Source organism: Apium graveolens, chromosome 1 (genome assembly GCF_009905375.1).
Source record: "Apium graveolens cultivar Ventura chromosome 1, ASM990537v1, whole genome shotgun sequence".
Taxonomy (NCBI): Eukaryota; Viridiplantae; Streptophyta; class Magnoliopsida; order Apiales; family Apiaceae; genus Apium; species Apium graveolens.
Window position 1 is genome coordinate 38,782,908 of NC_133647.1, and position 6,000 is coordinate 38,788,907.

Below are 6,000 nucleotides of genomic sequence, written 5' to 3' on the forward strand. Positions count from 1 at the left end.
TCTAAGGTAAACTACTTGTAATCTTGTGAATTTCTCAGTGAGACTGTCATTGGTTTTCATTCCTTTGGAAGAGATCTAAGGAACTTGAGATTGGAGTCTTTTGTCTGATAGACTCTTCCATGCAACTTCAGAGCATTTAGTAGTTTTTGAAACCTACTAAAAATGTCAGTGAGAGACTCACTATCTTCATAGTGAAAGTGCTCATATTGCTGAATTAGCAGCTGCATCTTATTTTCCCTTACTTGCTCAGTACCATCACAGATAATCTGAATTATATCCCAAACCTCCTTGGCAGTTTGGCAATTAATGATGTTATCAAACATATCACCATCAACTCCATTGAACAATATATTCATGGCCTTCTTATCTTTCCTGACTTGCTCAATATCAGGATCTGAACATTCATGCCTAGGCTTGGGAACAGATGGTTCATTCCCTGTTACAGCTCTCATTGGTACATGATGACCTCTTTCTATGCAATCCACATAGGCCTCATCTTGAGAAAGAAGATGTAGGTGCATTTTCACCTTCCAATGGTGATAATTATCTTTGTCCAGAAATGGAATCTTCACTCCAACATCTTTCTTGTTCATCTTGTTGTTTTGTTGTGATCTTTAAACTCTTTGTACTTCAAGAGCTTGCTCTGATAGCAACTGTTATTCCCTAACAATACAATAAGAATTACAGAAGGGAGGTTGAATGTAATTCTAGCTACTTTTTGAGATTTATGAAAAAAATGGTTCTAACTCAATTTATATTTAACTGTTTGATTTGCAAAGTGCGAAATACAGAATTAAGTTAATCAAACATAAAGTAATAAAAACTCAAGTCTTTAAAACTTTCTGGTGGATTTGAATGTATCCACCAGATATATATATATATATATATATATATATATATATCAAGAGAACCCTATGAAGCTTGAATAGCTCACAGCTACTTTACAAGTGAACAACTAAACTTGCAGAGAAATGCTACAAGATACAGCTTACAAATATTTCTTCAAAAATGTGTTTTTGCTTAGTCTATTGTTCATTGTTGTTCTACTTGCTGCACTTGGTTTATATATCACCAAGTTTACATAGCAAAAAGACAAGATAATAAAACAAAACTATCAAGTCTAGCTCTATGCTAATTCATTACTCTATTCCAGCATCTTTGAAAACCTTCATAGCTTGCATGAAAATTGTAATGCTTCTTTGTTCTCATTTTCCTGCTAAACAGGCTGCCACATTCCTTTTGCAAACACCCAACACATGTGACTGTTTTGTCACTGTCAACAGATATTTGAATTGATCATCCGTTAGGTACATGCTTGTTATCCGTCGGGTAGCCTTGTTGATCATCCGTCGTGTAGCTTTGTTGATCATCAGTCGGGTAGCCATTTATCACTTGACTCTATTTCATTTGTGCAGAATTACAAGACATCTTATATTTACATTTAATCAACCTATAATAGCACATCTACTAGCATTCTACATGATTCATAAGCTACTCACCCGATGGATATCAATTAGTCATCCGTCGAGACTATATTGAATCATCCGTCGGGACTATAATTGATCATCCATCGGGTGGTACAAAATTCACTAAGTTAAATCTACTAAGGTGTTTTGTTTATCTTATCATCAAGTACACAACATATTCCTAACACTCTTCCTTTTCAACATCTCTCCTTGGGGGTGAACGTCGAGGGGATTTGGAGTTATATCTCCGAGATCTCGGGGTCTGGGGGCTATTAGTTCTTGATCTGTCATACTTATAGTTAGAGCGTCACAGAAATCTTATACTACCCATATCTTTTTGGAGTGTCATTCGGTGTTCAACAATTTGGAACGCCGCATGCAGGTGTTGAGGTTGTTTTTCTATGAGTTCTTCCAGTAAAATGCCATGTCGGCTTCCATCAATGCCTGTTGCTAAATAATTCACCACCAGAGGCTCCTCCAGGTCTATTATCTCAGATATAGCCTGATGAAAGCGCCCTAAATAGCTTCTCAAAGATTCGCTAGGCCTCTAACGCATCATAATCAGAGATGCCATGATTTTGCCTCCTTTGTAATTGCTTGATAATCTTGTCTGAAATTTAGTCTATAATATAGTCCAGGAGTCGATCGACCTAGACGGGAGATTATTATACCAATGTAGGGATGTGCCCTGTAGGCATGTAGAGAAGAATTGGCAACGGGCGACTTCTGAGTGTCCGTAAAATGCCATTCGACCATCAAAGGTGTTAAGAAATCCCGATGGGTCAGTTGAACCATCGAATTGATCAAGTGCTGGAGTTTTCAGAGTCCTGTCTATCTTGGCTTTGTCGATGCTTCGGGAGAGAGGGCTTTCCACTGGTGCCTCGAATTTTGACTGAGTTTTAACTAGATCTCGCAACTGAGCCATATCTTCCTGTATTTTCAGGAATTCCTCCTATGATATTGAATTTGTTGACATCGAACCTTGCGGGGTTCCCCCTGAGGAGACTGTCTTGGGGCGTCGGGGTCTTGAATATATAGACTCAGTAGAGATTTCCTCTTCCTCATAATAATAATCCTCATCATCCTCCTACAGCTCCACATAGCCGAGTTCCTCATCACCACCTTCCTTAATCGACACATATTTTAACTCCTACTGTAAACGTTGAATTTCTCTTATTTTCTCTAGCTTCGACTCTAGTCTTTTGGTTTCAGCCTCTAACATCTTCAGCTCCTCATCTAAACCTTTTATACCCTCTATTTCCTATTCTCATATAAGCTTCCTCTTCCTCAACTTTTGTAAATGCAATCTAGCATCACTGGAGAGCACTTGCTTTCCCTTTTCTGTTAAAACATGAGAACGAGTATCTTTAACAATTCTCCTTTTACGCTTGACTGGTGGTCTCTGCGCCTGAGAGCCCTCGGGTGGGGGGTTTTCCTCCACCGGAAATAGCCACCTTGGCTTGAGGGTCGACGGTGCCTTATCATTTCCCGCTGGATCAGCGTGCTCTGGTTTTCGAACAGTTTGAATCTCCATGGTGTTTTCACATTTATCTGGATCTGCTTCTTCAATAATCATGTTGGAGTATCAAATTTAAGAGCTCCTTCTAGAGCCAAATGATGTCCCTAAATATGAGCCAGGTTTATGTGAGGAACAATACTCTTTATTGATATTTATTTTTCCAACGCTTTACAAGTGAGACCATTGGCCTATATTTATAGGGAGCCTTTTTGGGCTTTTTTCTCTACAATTGGGCCTTTTATTGGGCTTTTTATTACAAACTCCTATTCTAAGGTTCTAATTTCCTATTTTGAGTCCTTCCTCTTTCTTTGGCCCAACAAAAAGCTATCAATGGATACATAGAAATTGTCGTTCAAGAAGCAAAATCAAAAGGCACTAAAGTCTTAAGCTTAGGCCTTCTAAACCAGGTGACAAAAAGTGTCCTTTTTGTACGTCTTTATGAGTAACTTCTAGCTTAAACGTTACTTATAAGATAAGTTTTTGTCTAAACATTTTTAAGTATATTTTAGCTCCTATTGAATTTCTCACAAGTGTGTCTGTGTGAGTGCAGAGTGAGGAAGTAAACCAAAATGGTGAGTTTTACATACAAGAAATTCCAAAATTGAAATTACAAGTTATGGATGGCAGTGCTTTGGCCATTGCTATTGTCCTTCTGAACGTTCCCAAAGGCACAACTCAAGTGTTGTGGATGGAGATGAATATGAAATGCTTTAAAAAGCCACCAAGTACAGTGATAATTTGATCCGAACAAGCGATTATGAGAAAAAAGTATGGCTAATTTGAGAAGGATTAATCGAAGAAGAACATTCTAGAGCAGATAAATGAACAATTTCATTCCATTTTGTTCATTACCCCCTGTCAAAGTTCGTGCTGATTGCATATACCATCACACACTAGCAATGGTCATCCCTTCCTCTCTTGAAAATGTTGATTCTTGTGAGGTTGGTAAATTACCTAATTATATTTTCTTCATATTTGATCTCAGAGATTTGCATAAAATGTACCCTGAAGAACTTATGATACAGTACAATTTCCTCAACGTTACATTGACGTTTTAGAGAGTATGTGATACCGTCAAACTCCTCTTTTAAGACCTTTAGATTAAGAAGAGCTGGTAACTTCTCACATTGATTCTTGAAATTTTTAACATTAATGATAACTACAATTTTTGGGTATTTATGGAACAGAACTGGCTACCAAGAAGAGTCATGAGCATAAATGTGGAAGCACCATTTTAAACATTGTTGTAACCAGCTGAAGCTATGTGGGCCAAGTGGGCTATTAATTGGGTCATCCACTTATTCAAGATTCCAAGGATAAGTCAAGTAAAGCCCAAAGAGCCTAACTATGTATACTGACCTTGTCTTGTTGAGCAGTTATCGAAGAATAATTGTCTTTGTTTTTATTTCATTTCAGTATTTCACATTCAGTTATTTCGATTCGAGTACTTTTTCAGCTTAATGTTTTTTTGCACCTTCAATTCCAGTTTATCATCTTTAGTATTATCAGTTTCACTTTATCTTAAGTATGTATTCTCCAAGTTATTATCCTGTTCATTACGTTGCTTATGCTGATGGACCCATTAATGATTACAATTCGGATGTTAATCATCCAGTTGATTACAATTGCAAAAGTTTGGGGAGCTTGTCTAAAACATGGATTCCAACCACTAACGGCATTGTATTGACCCAGAATCATGGTTATTCTGTTCAACTTACTGTGAACTACTATAACAATGTTCCAAACGTGTTTTCCCAACGAAGAATCATTGAATACAATATTTTCATTTTGCATTTGAATACAACTATTTAAAATTAAGAATTATATACATTTAGAAAACAATGTTTATAATTATTTTTGAAGGCTCCAAAAGGCAATTTCTTTTGTAGCATTTTTGATCCGGTGACATAGACAGTCTACCCCATTCCAAGCAGAGTTATAGGAATTTATTCATAGGATTGATTTTGTACGGAATTTGTGTAACATCCCCAAATCCGGGATTAGGTGTTACCAAACATCAGTAAACAATATAAATATATATATTATAATAAATATACAGATGACCCCTCCGATTTGGATCGTTCACATGGTATAAAACCAGAATCTAAACATCTAAATTTTATAACAACTAACTCGGATATTATTACCTCTTTACCATCTTCCTCCTCTTATTTATTCTGACATATCTAACTTTTTGAAGTTGAGGTTCTCCATTTTGCTATCTATTATGAACTCTCTGTAGAGCTGTAAAAATAAGAGAATAACAAAGCAAGAGTGAGCCAAAAATGCCCAGTATCATAATCGGTGTCCAGGTATCATTATCAAAAGAAACTCCCGGAAATAATCTTTAATTATGAACATATTTATTTATTTTAACAATTGAGCGAATAAAACAACGGCTGTTATTAGCCTTCAGTCATATATCAAAATCAACGAACAGTTCACTGATTCATTTCCTGAATAAATTCTTTTTTCGATTTTGTATTTATAAAATTTTAAAGAAGAATGTCGTTAATGGAGATCAACAATAAATTAGACTGGATACTAGAATCAACATATATACTATACTCTGCTGATCAGTCAGAATATAGTACGAAACAATGCCCATCCGTATAGACCCCCCATCATATCTGGTACCCAGGTCATTTGGCTTAATAAATCATAGTGTACAGGCCAACCCTAACCTTACGGTCCAGCCCATCCATGGCCCTTATCGTAACCATCCAGTCCATAGAGTATTTTCATACTAAACCATTTTGATTAAAATATCATGATTCAGGGTTTGCAAATAACCCAGAATTATAAGTAATTGCTCAAGAGATCATAAATCATAATAAAATAACAAGAATAAGGGATACTTGCATAATCCAGATTTATTACAGCTAAATGTAAAACATTTAACTATTCTGAATATAGAATAGGGAGGAAATACTTGCCTCAATTGATCCGCTTTTTAACTTTTCATCACTATTATGTGTTCACTTATACTCTGAATTTAATCGTCCCATTTACCAC

The 6,000-nt window shown here is 36.2% G+C and overlaps 1 pseudogene; it reads left to right on the plus strand.

Annotated features, from left to right (window-relative positions):
• LOC141665232 (very-long-chain aldehyde decarbonylase CER1-like) overlaps window positions 1–3,727 on the plus strand; it is a 32,927-nt pseudogene extending 29,200 nt beyond the window's left edge.
• Window positions 3,728–6,000: the final 2,273 nt, after the last annotated feature.